We start from the raw sequence: 16,114 nt of genomic DNA, 5'->3' as shown, positions 1-16,114 counted from the left end.
AAGCGCTTTTACCGGCGCCAGCAACCAGCGCCGTAAGGGTTGTTCCGTTACCGGTCCAGGACGCGGTTGGGACCCTGTTCTAACGCATTGTGGGCCAACCGTGTTTAAAATGGCAAGCGCTTGCCAAGCCAGCAGAGGTAAAAGAAATGGACTGGGACGTCCTCGAGCCTACCGGGCTCACTACGCCCTCCATACCAACCCTAGTAAGAAGACACGAATATTACCAGAGGGATCAACGGAAGGGCGAAAGCCTTGCCAATTACATCGCGGACCTCCGGAACCTAGGAGGCCTCTGCGGGTTCGCCGACCTGGAAGAAGCCCTCCGGGACCGTTTGGTTCTGGGCCTAGAAGACGGCGCTATCCAGAGCAAAATTATGGCTAAGGGGGACATCAGCCTCACCGATGCCCTTAAAGAAGCCTCAGCAGCAGAGGCGACAAAGAAGTCAGCAGCCCAAATGCGCCGCACCAATGCACCGCTACGTAAACTCGCCACTGATACCTCGCCTCGCTCAGAGAGACACCCGGTATCAACTCACCACGAAGACCTAGAGTCCCCGTCCGACAGCGATGAGGAAGAGGTAAACCGACTTCGAACGGAGAGAGAGCAGTCCTCACAACACTCATTTCGACCGTGTGCCGGCTGTGGAGCGAATCACCCACGATCCAGCTGCAAATTCCTTGACGCACTTTGCCGCCATTGCGGGAGACGCGGTCACATCGCAAAGGTTTGCAGAAGCAAACAGAACTCCAAACCCCGACAGGCCGAATTCCAGTCTTCCGGATTCTTCGGCACACACCGAGAAAAAGGGCACCCACTCTGAGGAACAAGGCAGACCTACAGGCGTTCCTTGGACTTATCAATTTCTATAATGTGTTTTTACCCCACAAAGCAACAGTAGCTGAACCATTGCATAGACTATTAGACAAAAAAGCAACGTGGGTTTGGGGAAAAAGGGAACAACATGCTTTCCAACAGATAAAGAAATTGCTAACTTCTGATTCAGTACTTATGCAGTACAACGAGACTCTGCCGCTTACCATCACGTGTGATGCATCGCCTTTTGGGGTTGGGGCAATTCTGGCCCACGTGTTACCAAACGGAGCGGAAGCCCCCATCGTGTTTTTTTCGTGAACCTTAGCTAAAGCTGAACGCAATTATAGTCAGCTGGACAAAGAAGCTTTAGCTATTGTTGCTGCAGTTAAAAGATTTCACGAATATGTTTATGGCCGTGCCTTTACAATAATCACTGATCATAAACCGTTACTGGGGATCATTGCGGGTAATAAACCAACCCCGTATATATTGTCCCCCAGAATGACCCGTTGGTCTGAATTCCTGGCGGCCTACAACTACACTTTGCAGCACCGCCCGGGGAAATCGATTCTCCACGCCGATGCATTGAGCAGAACACCGCTCCCAGACGCTGTTGTGGATCCAGCCCCAACCCTCTCAACACTACAGATTGAATCTCTATAGGCACCACCCTTGACGGCTAGAGACATTGCTTTTGAAACGAAACGTGACCCAGTTCTGCAACACAGCTACGCTGGGTTGAACGGGGGTGGCCGACGGACCAAATTGCACCGGAATGGGCGCCCTTCAAAGCCCGCCAAACCGAGCTGTTTTCCCAAAAAGGCTGTATCTTGTGGGGTGATCGAGTCGTAATCCCTGCCAAATTGCAACAGACTGTGCTGGCGGTATTGCATGAGGGACATCCGGGTATTGTGCGGATGAAATCACTGCACGCAGCTACGCTTGGTGGCCGGGAATCGACAAAAGAATCGAGGCCTGGGTCGCTACGTGCCAACGCTGCCAGGACGTCAGCAACGCCCCACCGAAAGCAAGCCCAACCGAATGGGAAACGCCGAGGGGACCGTGGTCCCGTATTCATATTGACTTTGCGGGGCCTACCAAAGGTCACACTTTCCTGATTACTGTCGACGCCTATTCCAACTGGCTCGAGATTCATCGAATGCACACAACTACAACCGACTCAGTTATTAATAAATTAAACAGACTCTTTGCCACGCACGGGTTTCCCGACGTGTTGGTCTCGGACAATGGCCCGCAGTTCACTGCATTGCCCTTTGAACAATATCTGGCTGATCGGGGCATCCGCCATGCGCTGACCTCGCCCGCGCACCCTGCGGCAAATGGACGTGCAGAACGCATGGTACAATTTGTGAAAAAGACCCTGCATAAAATGGAATTTGGCAACATCGACGAGAAAATCAATCGAATCCTCTTATTGCAGCACATCACGCCTCACAGCGTGACCAACAAAACACCCGCTGAACTTCTCATGGGGCGGAAAATACGATCGCACCTGGACCGACTCCACCCCGCTTTCGCACCAGAAAAACCTGTCGGCTCCAGCAGCAAATGCCGGGAATTTAAGGTAGGCAATTTAATCTTTGCCAAAAACTTTTCCGGCAACCCGTTATGGATACCCGCAACAGTTACCCACCTCACCGGGCCTAGATCTTACCGCTTGCTAACAGACGATGGGAGGGTGTGGAAACGCCACATAGACCAACTCCGATCGAGATTATCACCCAGCGGCCATGACCTTCCCAGTTCAACAACTCAAGGGGGAGGGAGTATCGAGGGAATTGACTTTGATACAACTAATAGCGGGTCAACGGGAGCCCTACAGCCCAGTGAAGCACCGGAACGTGAAGCGGGGAGGGAGCTGATGTCGCCAGGGAACTTTAATACAGGGGAAAATGAACTGCAAAACCCCGAAGAAACACGCAGCAGCAGAGACATCCACAGCGAATGCAGCACGGAATCACCGTGCAGCGAAATAGAAATTAACAATGGTCATCCAAACGCTCCACCGGAACCGGACGTTGGACAAAACCCGGTGGAGCCTCGAAAATCTTCCAGGCAGACCAAACGGCCTGCCTATCTTGAGGATTTTATCACAGCTCCCCTCAAACGGAACCCAAGGGGGAGGGGTGTTGTGAATCAATAAAAGTGAATAACCTAAATGCAAATTAGGGGTTGAAAACCTGCACATTTGGTTGGTCCTTATACAACAACTTGGGATTGGGCCAGAACCAGTCCCTGATTGGTTACTTTTGGGACTGTCCTTATTGGTCAGTAGTTGAAACCTGTTGCGCAGTTTCATTGGTTAATAAGGCAGCAGCTAACCCTATAAAAGGGTTACTGCTGCCCATAGCATTGCTCTGTTCCATTCTGATTCCTGTTATTATTAAAGAGTTGAAGTCACTGGTCAGATGTCTGGTCTCCTCATTCTCCGAACTTAACACTAACATTTTTTATTTTTCCTCTTTTGTCTAAGGAACAATAACCACCCATTTTCACTTTCAGTGTTCAAAACGTATATCTTTCAGACATAAATGGAAAAATAAAATATTAAGCAGTTGCAGAGATGTAGCCCTTTCCTGCTTTGAACATCTGGATGTTTATTTTTCTTTTTGTAAAATATATAAGCTTAGATAGTTATTGGTGTACCATTGTATAGTAGTGCTCGTATAAAATACTGTTATTGCATTTTGTCCTATCAAGAGAAAAGAGGTGCATGCATAGACTGAGCAGCTCCTGTTATTCAGTATATTTATTGGGCTATTTCTATTATTATCACCAGCTACATACTCAATGGCCATGTTTTCTGGGGTGATGGCCATTGTCTAAAAAAGAAAGCCCCAGATTCTATAAAACTAATCAACACTATCTTTTTTGTTGTTGTTTTTGTTCTATTCTGACAATGGAATCAATTGTCTCCATTTTTATCAGAAACTTTCAGGTTTCTTTTCTTCTTTTTACTTATTTCCATCATCTATTGTCAAGCCTAGTGAATTTTTTCTGCAGTATGTCCAACAGATAGATGACAGAGGTAGCACTGTTTAGAATTTTAAGTTTCAAAGACAGACAGTAGAAATGATAAACATACATTCCTGAGTTATTTATTTAGATGTTCTTGCATGTCAATTATTTCTTAATATGACTTAATTACACAGATATGTTTTTCTTTTTTTATATATTTTATTAAAGTTTATTGTATGATAACATACTAATAGAAATTGAAATTAAGAAAGTTAAATAGAGAAATTCAGAAATAAATTGAAAAAAAGAAGTGACTTCCCACTTCTTTCAGTACAGTAGTATACTGTACAGAAATATTTACAACCTTAGCAATTTTGCTTTACATTTCTAAATTAATTCTAGACATCAAAATCTAAAATCAAAGTTCCATTTTTTTCAGTTTCAAAAAAAGCTTTTCCAAATGGAAACAAAACTAGATAAATTCTTATCTTTAATTAGAACAGTCAATTTTGCCATCTCTGTCAAACTCCATCACACTTACCATTGATTCTTTGATTGTGGGAATTAGTGTGTCTTTCCATCTTTGTGTGCATAAGATTCTTGCTGCTGTCAACATGATAAAACTTCAGATTGTCCATATAAAGGAGGTGGGATAGCTTGGCAGGTGTTTGGGATGTTTGATAACCATATCCTCAGTTCTTCTTGTTGACAGAGGAATCAATGCAAAACCAACAGTAGTAGTGATAGTGAATCATCTCCTTGAAAGATTCCTCTCTTGATATTAATCTCACTCAATTTATCACCAATGACCTGTAACCACATCTTCCATTGTGCCATTGATCATTGCACACAACTTCTGCTTTTTCTTCTGACTCCTGTTATTTCTAGGTACTTGGTTATCCAATCATGCAGCAGGGAGTTAAATGGCTTCTTGCAATCAATCCATGCTACCTTCAAGTTGGTTTTCCTTCTCTTGCAATTTTCCAGAATCATCTTGTCAATTAGGAGTTGATCTTTTGTTCCTTTGCTGTTTGGGCAGTTTCCTTTCTTCTTCAGTAGAAAGGATGTTGTTGAACTGTATCAGCTACTTCCAGGGGTGGGATTCTACCGGTTCTGACCGGTTCTATAGAACCCCTTGTTAACTTTCTAAGCAGTTCAGAGAACCGGTAGTTAGAAGAAATCTCCTTTTGTTTTTTTCCACCCTTATTACATTCTTGGCAGTATGCCTAGACTTATTGTCTCCGAAGGAGGCTTTTTTTTCTTAAGCTTTGTTTCAAGCTTTTTTACACTGCTGTTGGGAGGAAATACTCCCCTACAAATACTTCTTGGCTAGCTAGAAACATTGACATTCAAACGTGAGTTTACATACCCTTCCTGAGTTTTGGTCTAAAACTGGTTTTGGGTGAAGCTTAATTCTGTGCTTGGTGACGTTTAATCCTGTGTTTATTGATGGGATAATTTTCCCTATTCAGCTTTGTTTGCAAGGAAAAAGATTAATCTCTCTTCCTGAAAAGAAATTGGTTTGAGAAATCTGCTAGTTCCTGTGTCTATTTGTTCTGGTAATTGGTTTAACAAGCAACAGCTACTATTGTGATTTAATTATTTGTGTTGTGTTTGAATTTTTTCCTGCCTCATTATTTCTTTTTCTATCTGGGGGAGGGGGTCTTCCTTCACTGCTTTAGTGGTACCTGGCACTGTCCTTTTGGGATGTACTTCCAAGAGGCAGGATGCAAGCTTGGCACTGTTTTTGTTACTGCCTTTCTGGGGGGGCATGTGACCTTTCCTTAAATCTGGATGATTTCCTTAGGATATCTTGTGAGGTGAGTGAGACTAGCTGGTATCTTTAAGTGGTGCAAATGGATCTAAGGATTGCTTCTCCTGGGTGTGCTCTTTCTGGAGAGCTTACAGTAAATGACCTCTCTGCTAAAGGGTTTCACTTTATGAGCAAGAGTTGGCTGCTGATAGTTATCATTACACTTTAACTATTTTAATTCCTCAACGTGCTCTGGCACTCTGCCTGATTTGTAACTGTGGCTTGCAGGTATTTTTAATCTAATGATTGGTATTTAGGGCAGCTTTTTGTAAGCAAAGAAGCTTTTTGTATTTTTGTACAGATAATCCTTGACTTACAACAGTTCATTTAGTGACCATTCAAAGTTACAATGGCACTGAAAAAAGTGACTTATGATCATTTTTCACACTTGCGACCGTTGCAGCATCCCCACTGTCATAAGAGGACAGGCAAGGAGAAGCGCCCCTTGACGTGAGTGATGTTGAGTTGACCACACCCACCAGTCACATGACCACCAAGCCCCACCCACCAATTAAGCCACGCCCACAGAACCGGTTGTTAAAAAATTTGAATCCCACCCCTGGCTACTACACCGGTTAGCAATTTGACCGTTTTTAGCTCCCTTGGGAAGGCTATAATGTTGGAAAAGATAGAAGGAAAGTGAAGAGGATGATCAATAGCAAGGTGGATGGACCCAATTACAGTGATGAAGTATCAGTGAAATACACAAAGGTGCTTTTTCAAAAAGCAACTGGACTATGTTTTTTCCTTGAAAAAAATGTTTTGCTTCTTGGAGGAGAAGTGAAACATCTTCCTCAAGGAAAAAAACATAGTCCAGTTGCTATTGATCATCCTCTTCACTTTCCTTCTATCACTTCCAACATTATAGCCTTCCCAAGGGAGCTATATAACCACATAATGTGTCTAAAATAGGATAATTTGAGCCTGATCAGCTGGATTGATTTGTTCAGTGATCCATTTGTTTGGTTTCATGGTATTTTCAAGGGTCTTCTCCAACAGTAAGGTTCAAAGATACCAGAGCTCTTTCTATCCTGTTTCTTCTAAATCCAACTGTGTCTTCCATAGAGTGTTACAGGGAATGTTATAGCTTACACCATTTTGATTTTTGTAGGTATAAACCTAGCAATCTGAGTATCTTTTCCTTAGCCTTTATTGCTATGCGATGCTAGTCTGCAGCATATTTCTAGTTCCTTTGGCTCCTTTACTTTTGTTACTTTACTGTTAAGCTGAAGTTATTCACTACTTCAATACCTTTACTGTGAGTTCTAAACAAGTTGCTGTACATATTGTCAGTAACTTGGCCTTTATTATACTTAATGATGGTTCCAATTTGTTCAGTGTGATCTTTGATTTTCCTGACTAGAATTTGCAGATTATTGACATTTTCAGGAATTAGAGTAATGTCATCAACATAGCCTCCCTCAGTATGTACTGTATGCTCGTTTGCTGATCTGGAGCCAATCTGTTTCACCAAGTTCCTGTCCTATGCTGGAGGACAATGATATTTTCTTGTACTTCCATTTTCCTAATCTGACATCTTGACATGTTAATTCAATCACAAGCCTTTGTATAAGTAGTGAAGCACATACTGAATTATTATTTTTTATAAATTCTTTGGTTTCTTTAATTATCCATTGCACATCAGCAATAATTTGTGGTTCCTCAGCTTTTTCTAAAACAGACTTAAAGCTCTCATTTTCATATAGGGCTGTAATCTAAGCATAATTTTGCTAGCATGTGAAACTAAAAGTATTGTACAGTAATTTGCACACACCATTAAGTCTTCTTCCCTTGGTATCGGTATGTAGACTGACCTCTTCTAATCTGTTGGCCTTGTAGTGTTCTTCAGGTTTGCTGGGATAATTTGGTTAGAATCTTTACTGTTTTTCTGGTGTGTGCCATATTTTTTTCAGATATTTTGACAATTCCTATAACTTTCCAAATAATTAATAGGCAGAGTACTGGTCTAAATTCATCTTCTAATACTACGAATCTTGAACTAGGCATTATCTTCTAATCTAAGGTACCTTAGCTGTTAATAACCCAGCTATATAGAATTTCATTATATTCCTTCTATCACTGTTTCATTTTTTCTGAATCATGTGTGCTTGGCATTGTTTAGTATTCCAATTCATGTTTAAAACCTCCTTCTGAGTTTGGAGATCTTTTGGAAAACTGTCCTCGTTTATCTATATGATGATATAATATCTTCTCTCTTTCTCTGAAATTTGTTATTAAGCTCCTACTTGAGATCTTTGTCTTTCTTCTCTTTGGTTTCTCTTGTATCTTTTGTAATTTCTTCTGTCTGTTCTGACATCTAATTTGATTTTTCTGTTCCCCTTAATGTCTTTGATTTCATCACATTGTTCTTTCACCTCCTTGTTCCAATAATATAGTTAATATCCTTGAAGAAGGCAATAGCAAATAATTTCTTTATGGTTTCCAATAAAACAAGATATTCATGAGGTCATCAGGAGCCATATTGAACTATAAATAGATTTAACTCATTACATGTATGCCATGAAATTGGAAGAGTAATTGCATTGGTAAACAGTACTGGTGGTACTCAGCTTATAACCATTTAGTTAGGCACCATACAAATTTATGATGGACCCCCAAAAGATATTTTGACCTAGTTTTGAAATTCCAGTGGCAGGCTCCTCCCATGTTAATGTGACCACATTTAAGGCAGTTTTCAGGGCCCTATGGTCACATGACTGTGATTTACAACTTTATTGCTGTAGACCAGCATTTACTTTTATTCTCTAGGCAAAAAAAATGCCCATTGCAAACTATGGATTTGGTTAAGAACTACAGTATTCCCTTAATGACTGTTGCAAAATATGTCATAAAATTGAGTTGGTCATGTGTTGACCCGCTTAATGGTTGGCACAGCTTATGACTGTAATTCTGACTTAATATTAAACTGTATCCCTAAGCCAACTACTTGATGCAATCTTCCTGGTCTCCTATTCAAAGAGCAGGTGACAGCTGTGACCAGGATGTCTTTGCATAGCTTTGTGGAGTGCAATAATAGCACCTTTCTTGGATCAGGAGGCATTGTTCTTGGTCTCTCAGACTTTGATCATCTCCCAAGTGTATTGTAACATAATTTGCACATAGATCCCCTTGAAGAATTTCTAGAACATCAGCTGGTCCAGAACGTGGTAGTGTGGGCAAATAATTGATATGTCTTGCTTTTCCTATCTTATCCCTTTGTTCCATGGGCTGCAGTGTTTTCCAGTATGCTTCCTGGTGCGGTTCAAGATATCAGTTACTATCTTTAAAGTCCTTTGTGGCATAGGGCCACAGTATTTGAGGGACCATCTTACTCTCATCATTTGTATCTGTCTCATTAAGACACACAAGTCCCATCTATTAATCATTGTCATCTAGTGGGACCCAGGAAGTGACCACTCCTTTCATACTTTCTCCTCTTCTGCCTGTTACATGTCAGCCAGGTTATTGTTGAACCCAAGTTTAGATCTGTATTTCAGAAGCTATACTCATATTCAAAAACAGTCTGGCTGACAGGCAACAAACACATCCAGAGGGGAGGCTGTGAGGAACATTGGGGGAGCTCTTTTCCACTTTATTCCATGTCCCCGTTTAACATCTGCCACTTGATAGGTAGTTACATCCATCACTCTGGGCATCCACCTAACTTGGCTCTTTCCTATCCAACTCCACGTGAAGGAAAGTGATTGGCAATGGTCTGGCTGCCCTTGGCAGAAGAAACAAACTTACTGGATCCACCAATCCCATTACTTACTTGGTCCACAATGGTACAGGCAGCACAATATTCGGCAGAGAGTACTTTTAATTCAACCCTGAGAAAAAGCCACGAGAACTCTACTGCATAAAATTCTCTTACCACGGTTCATATCCACCACTTGTTCACACAAGGATCTTACCTGCCAGCGTCTCTCCTCTTCCTGTTATCATGCAGTCCGCCACTTGACTTCCGTGCAAGGCAGCAAGCGCCAAGAATAGTTGCTTTTCCTGGGAAAGAACATGGGAGAAAAATCTTGCTTTGTCCATGCAGATGGTGTGGCACCTATTCGGGTTTTTGAAGACAGGGAATGGAATCCCAACTTCGACCGTGTCGACGGGACCCCGTTTCCCTTTTGCCCCATCGCGCGCTTTCTTCACGCTCGCCAGTAGGAGGCGCTGAAAGGCCAGGACAAACCAGTCTTTTTGCCCTTCGGCTACATGACGTTGATTGCTGCCTCAGCCAGTATCTCACTAATAACGCGGGGGAGGGGGGAGAGAGAAAAATCCAGGCAGAGGAGAAATTCCTTCAGCGCTCACATGTGAAATGTTCCCCCTCCCGATAGACACTCCGGTTGATTGGGGAGATGTGTGTGAATGCCTCTGGCTTCGTAGGCGGGCGATTGGGGAGAGCTGGCTAACTCCAGCCCACACCACTTCCACCCACTCGCACCCTTGGGTGACAGGTCGCTTTTGTGAGTCTCCCACCCTTCCGGGCCTGCCTTCTACTATTGACTCACAGGGAGTCTTCCTTACTCCCTCGCCACCAGGTTTTTTTTTTGGGGGGGGGGATACAGCGCCATTATTCTAGTTCTCTCTCTCTTTCACCTTCCTTTGCTTTCCGGGGAAAACGGCGGCATTCGCTGTGGCGGTGTGGGCGTGTATTTGAAAGATATTGCAGCGGAGGCAATACTGCCTTTGCCCCGAGGCAGCCTTTTTCGGGCAAAATGGGGCTGAGCTTCAGCCTGACAAACTGAAGAGCACTTGAGGTGAATTGTAAATATGCCCGGGGGAGCTAAACCCCCCTTCCCCGCCGCAACCCATCGCACGCCGTTAGAAGAGGGATTGTCGCTGCAAAATGGGGTCTTCTCTCCGCTAGAAAGGTCGTCCTTGTCTCTCCCCCTCTTCCAAATCCTCCCCGAGCCTGGTCCGAGTCCCCCACAAAGAATAGACTCCAGCTAACAGGTAACCGAGGCAGAAGGTGCAGCCACCAAGCTCCGGTCCTTCACTCGGAGGTCCGTTGCAGCTGCTGGCAACAGTTACTGGCCGGCGGGAGTCGGTTGGCGGCCGCCGCATGTGACGAGCCGGGCGCGCGTGTGCGTCTCTCCCTCCCCCTCCCGGTCCGCACACCTCTCCAGAAAAGCAAATGCGGTCTCGGGGAGGCCGGTAGAGAGTCGAGCCCACCGCCCGCTTCATTCATTCCTCTGGAGCTGGCGGTGGGACGAGGAGGGGGAGAAGGGGGTGGGTGGGGAGAGGAGACCGCCGACATGTCAGCAGCAATGCAGATGGGGCTAGGAACGGCAGTCGCTCGCCACTGAGCGGCTCCCCGCGAGTGGTGGGCTGAATTTGGTGCGCACGCGCTCGTGTGTACGTGTGTGTGTATGTGTGTTGTGCGCGCGCGCATGTGTGCATGTGTGTGTGTGTGTTACGGAGTTCCTTCCTTCGATGGTTTCTAGCTCGCCCGTTTCTCCAGTTCGCCTTCGTGCCCATCCCAGCCATGGCAGAGCCGGAGCATCTCTGACATATTTATAGCCCAGGAACAGCTGTTTGCCATTCCTCTATTTGTGGGCTCATGTGGGGAAATGCGTTTTCCTTCCCATTCTTCGAAACGTGCTAGCGTCTCCACAGAGGAGCGATTCGATCTCTCTCGCCCTCCTCTCAGACCGACCCTCTCCCCTCTTTTCCCTTCAGGAGGGGGCGCTTGGAGAATTATCATGCTTCGCGGAGGACCTATTTCTACCCTCGCGGCACCCCAACTCAGCCTGTTTTGCTAAGCTTCCAGGAATGTATTTCTTCTATCGTCGGCACCAATAGAAGAATCGCCACTGTGGCGTTCTCGCATTCGTTCTCTTCCTTCCTTCCTTCTTTAAAAAGAGAAAATGGAATGATCTCTCTGGATCCTGCCTATTTCGACTTTCCTCTCTACTGGATCAGGTTCATCTTCGAAGGCGATATCTTGCTTTGCCTTTGCACCACTTCCAGACGCAAGATTGCCAGCGTCGAGGCGTCTTGCAAGAAAGCGGTTTCTATGTGCATCTGGCATCGCCCCTTCCCCATTTGCTCCCCAAACCTCACCATTCTTTATGTGGATATGCAAGCAAGAAGAGGAGACTGGATATTCCCAACATGCTCACTCCCCTAATCTGTCCGCCTAGAGGTTCTGCTTCTACAAATCAAGGTAGGAGATTTTGTTCAGGGTGGGGTGGAGGTTGGTGAATATCCCCCCCTCCCCATACACTATAAAAAAGCCGCTCGTGTTTTAAGCAACTAATTTTGTACTAATAGCACAAACCAACCGCTGGTCTTCTCACAAAAGAGCCAGAGCTGCTATTTGGAATGAGATTCGGTTTTAAGGAGTCATTCAGACATGTTGATTCCTCCCTTCCCTGGCTCATCAGAGGAGCAGAGGGAACAGAGACACGAGCTTATTCCCTCCCTTCTCCACCTGATACGACAGTGCTTTCGTGCTTCTAAAAGGAGGCGGAGGTGGGGCAGGAGGCAACGGATCAGGGGAGGGCAAAGATGGAGCTTCGCTACCTCTCTATCAAAATGGACTTGGTCAGCCTCTTCTCTAGTTCGGGTTTACAGCCTGGCCGTTTGGGAATGTGCAACATGGTGGTGTTCTGCAAAGAGATTGTCTTCTAGTCCAAGTACAAGCAGGCCCCGGAGCTTTAGGCAAGCCAATGTGGCTGCCTTCGCAAAAGGTAGTTGTAGCGAGCACTGGCCAGCCAGTCCCAAGAGAAGCAGAGGTGGCTGCTGATGTGTAGGCAGCCGCTGTCTGTTTGCAGGTGGAGGACTATCAGAAGTCTAAGCACGTTAGGAGACCTCTAAGCCCCCCGCCCCGTGGTTTAGCCCAAGGCAAAACCTGCACCTGCCATTCATCTCCCGACTGATGCTGGAAGGTTTAGCCACGTTGACTTCTCGCTTCTTGGCGCGAGCCATGCAGTCTTTCCTTCTCCTCTTCTTCTCTCCCTTCCTCCGTGTCTGGCTCGCTTTCGCGCGCACACATCCACACACATTTTTCAGCATGGGGTGCAAAATGGCTCTCTTCTTGCTCGACTGTGCCTGCCTACGCGACACAGACCGTTAAATGCAGGACTGAAATTGGGCACGCCAGTCTAGGGGTAAGATGGTGGCAAGACAAAGGCAGACGAGTGCTTTTGTGAGTGGGTGTGGATGCGCTTCCAAAACCGTATGAAAAATGGGAATCATGGCGTTTGGTTTCAGCCTCAATCATTCCGACCGGTAACCCTCTTGATCGGTTATATTGCCGTTAGACCCTCCCGTGAGCCCGCCACTATATGACAACCCCTCCTTCGCATCACGCAACGTTGTTTCTTCCTGGGATTCTGTAAGGGTGGGTCCCTGCATGGGCTTCGAGGCAACCTCTGGGTCACTCACCGGATGGTCCTAAATAGCTTGCCGAAAAATTTCACGCCTTTGACCCTCTTCCACTCCCAACTTCCGAGAAGCGGCCCAGAACGGCTGCCGGGCTGCCAGGAGACGGTGGCCAGTAACGGGACGCGAACGATCCAGGAAGCAAGGGGCGGGAAAGGGGCTCCCTCCACGATCACCACACCCCTTTAGGCTCCCGAGCCTTCCGTCTGCGAAACAGGTGGAAGGACCTGTCCCCCGTAAAACCCAAGGGCGGTCGGGGGATCGCCGAAATACCCCGCAGGCTAGAAAAGGACCCGGTTTGCCTTGCCATCCTTTCCCAGGCAGGCAAGGGGGCCGTGATAGAAATGCCGAGAGCGAGGGAGCGAGAGCGCAATGAATGGACCGCCTTGGCACCGTTTCTTTTCCAGCCTCCCGGCTCCGCTGTTGGTTGTAAGGAGAGGCGAGGATGACGGTCCTTCGCCGCTCGAGAGAGGCCGGTGCGAGGTAGAATTGCCCCCACCAGCAGCCACGTTCGCCTGGCGCTTCTATAAATAGCCCAGGATCTCGGTGACATCTACCTACGTTCCCCTTCCGCGAGTGGGAGTCTAAAGTTTACCTGCGTTGGGAGAGTGCGCGCGCGTGTGAGCGAGGGGCGGAGCCAAGAGGCAGGGGCAAAGGGGGTGTGGAGAGCGGCTTCGGAAGGGGCGGGGATTTCGAGCCTCCTCGCTAGAGTTAGGGCGACAGGTGCGTGCCTGGAACATGGCTATCGGCCCTCCCTCCCCTACCGCTGCCCTGCAGCGCAACTGGCGACCCGAGTGGAGACTTGCGCCTTCTCGTCCTGCCTTTTCCCACAGATTTGGCTGGGGCGATGGACTGTTGGTGATCGCGGGCAGCAAAAGGAGGCGCTGGGTTTCTCTCACGCTTCCCCTCGCAAAGGCAGCTGGCTAGCGCACCAGCTTCGTTCCAGTCGGCGGAGTGGGCAGAAGAGCTCACGTATTTCGGATTGATCAAGGCTAAGAAGGTTGCCCCCCCCTACCCCCACCCAGCGCCTCTTGAGCATTGAACATCGGCATTTATCGGGGGCGCGCGTGCGAGTGTGCGTGCCAGCGTTGGCTTGAGTGGGCGCGGAGAGCTTGGCATCTGAGCCTTTTCGTTCAGCTGTGGCTGTTTCGGCAGAGCGAGACAAGGTCCCTTCTCCCGATGCATCCAGTTTTGGCAGGGCTCCCGTCTGCAAACTTTCCTCGTGCTGGAAATACTCACCTACGATACGAAGCTGAGACACTGCTTTTCTATTCACACTCCCAAGGACAGTGATCAACGTTTCCAATGGCTTAAAGCCATTTGTCTGCAATTGTCTGTGCAGCTTATAATGAAAGAAATGAGCTACGAATTCTTTCCGGCATTTCCATTTTAGAACAAAAAATCGATACAAATCTTAACAGGTACATGGAATCTACATTTGTTTTTTCTTTCAATTCTTCAGCATCACCTGGAGATAGAATGGACAATTACTAAAACCACTTTTTTTCCACCAACGCTGATGTCATCCACACATTCACAATAACTAAGAAAACCAGCGTAGGAAGTTTCAAATGGAACCTGTGCATGATATAAGAATGTCTTTTCCACTGGTTGTCTCCCACAACTTTCATTCATAGTATCAAATGACAAATTGGAAGAAATCAGACTGAAAGGTGACCAGTGCTTTAACTGTGAGAATTTGTCTGGATTCCTCCAGATCCCAAATGGAACTTTGGCAGAGAAACATCTCCAGAGTCTCTTCCATTGATCTGGCATATATTCAGTGGCCTTGACTTTTAAACAAAGCATATGTGTATGGCAGGATTGCAGAGGAGTGGGGATTTGGTGCGAAGAAGGATTAGGTTTAGGTGAGGGCATAGAAGAAGCTGTAGTGTCAAGTTTTCTAGCACTTCTCTGTACTTAGTTCTCCTTTTCAATATTTTCATAAAATATATATTCCCCATTTTTCATTCTAGCTCGTGCTACCACTTCATTATTATTATGATAAAGTTAAATAACATATTTTTAAATCTTAAAATATTATAGCAATACCAACCAACACAAATCAACAATGGACACAGAACAAATTATAAGATACGCTCTGAATACCCTGGAGAACAAGGCTTTTAAAAAAGATATCACACCATATTTGTTCTCCAGTTCTGGAACTATTTCACAGACAGGGTCTCTTTCTTCTTTCATCCCAAATAAAGTTTTTTTTTTTTTAAAAAATAATTTTTATAAACTGAAGACCTTCAATTTTAAAAGCACACTTAGCTAGCACAGCATGCCCCCCCCAAGATGAACTGCTGTTAAAAAAAAGTCTTAATTCACAGCAAACTATGATAATAGATTGGAAGAGAATTTGAAAATAATTATTCTCTTTACTTGGGTAACCCTTAATCTAGCAAAAATTTTCAGAAAGCCAAGATGGGGTAACACAGTTGTGAGCTGCTATTATATTAAAATGATAGTGTGAATAAATGTGTGATGCTTCTAAGAGCTATAAACAAACACATTACCAACTCAGAATGCAGAATGAACATCTGAAATACATGGTGCATTTATTTTTAATTGATTTTAATTAATTTTAAGGTTATAGTTAAATTCATCAAACTAGAACACATATGTTGCCACTATGAAACTCAAAGATACAACATTAGATAGAATTCAGTAAAGCTTTCTGAGATACAATGTATATCCTCAGAGACAGATTTACAGGATACACATCTGAAATGTGTGCATATATATGTATAAAGTTTCATATACAGATATTATCTTTAAAAATATTGATTGATTACGTATCAAAAGGTATATACACCAATGTGTGCTATATACACACTGAAGCATGTGTGTCTGTATATGCGCATGCACACACAGAGAGATAAATAACATATATCTTGGGACGTCGTAGTTAGAAATACACAAACTGATAACCAGATAAAAATGGTTTGGAAATAGAATAGAAACATACAGTACTTGTATAAACCCACAGCTTGTCAATTATACATTGTTAAAGAAACAAGTATAGAGTAGCATATACACATATATGATACACATAATTGTGTAATTATATGAAGCATACAGTGCACATTTAAAGCTTGGCTTCAAATATATGA

The 16,114-nt window shown here is 45.1% G+C and overlaps 1 protein-coding gene across 1 annotated transcript in view; it reads left to right on the top strand.

Annotated features, from left to right (window-relative positions):
• Positions 1-11,074: 11,074 nt before the first annotated feature.
• The window catches only part of GRIN2B (glutamate ionotropic receptor NMDA type subunit 2B), a 126,023-nt gene continuing 120,983 nt past the window's right edge, over positions 11,075-16,114 (top strand). The window contains exon 1 of the mRNA XM_026693208.2: positions 11,075-11,775. The gene's annotated coding sequence lies outside the window, so the exon portion shown is untranslated. The remainder of the gene's footprint in view (positions 11,776-16,114) is intronic.

The sequence above is a fragment of the Notechis scutatus genome, chromosome 6 (assembly GCF_049901735.1).
Source record: "Notechis scutatus isolate UNSWTSFEM ecotype Mainland chromosome 6, rNotScu1.2, whole genome shotgun sequence".
NCBI lineage: Eukaryota > Metazoa > Chordata > Lepidosauria > Squamata > Elapidae > Notechis > Notechis scutatus.
Note: the sequence above shows the minus strand (reverse complement) of the source record. Positions and strands in the feature narration are given on the sequence as shown.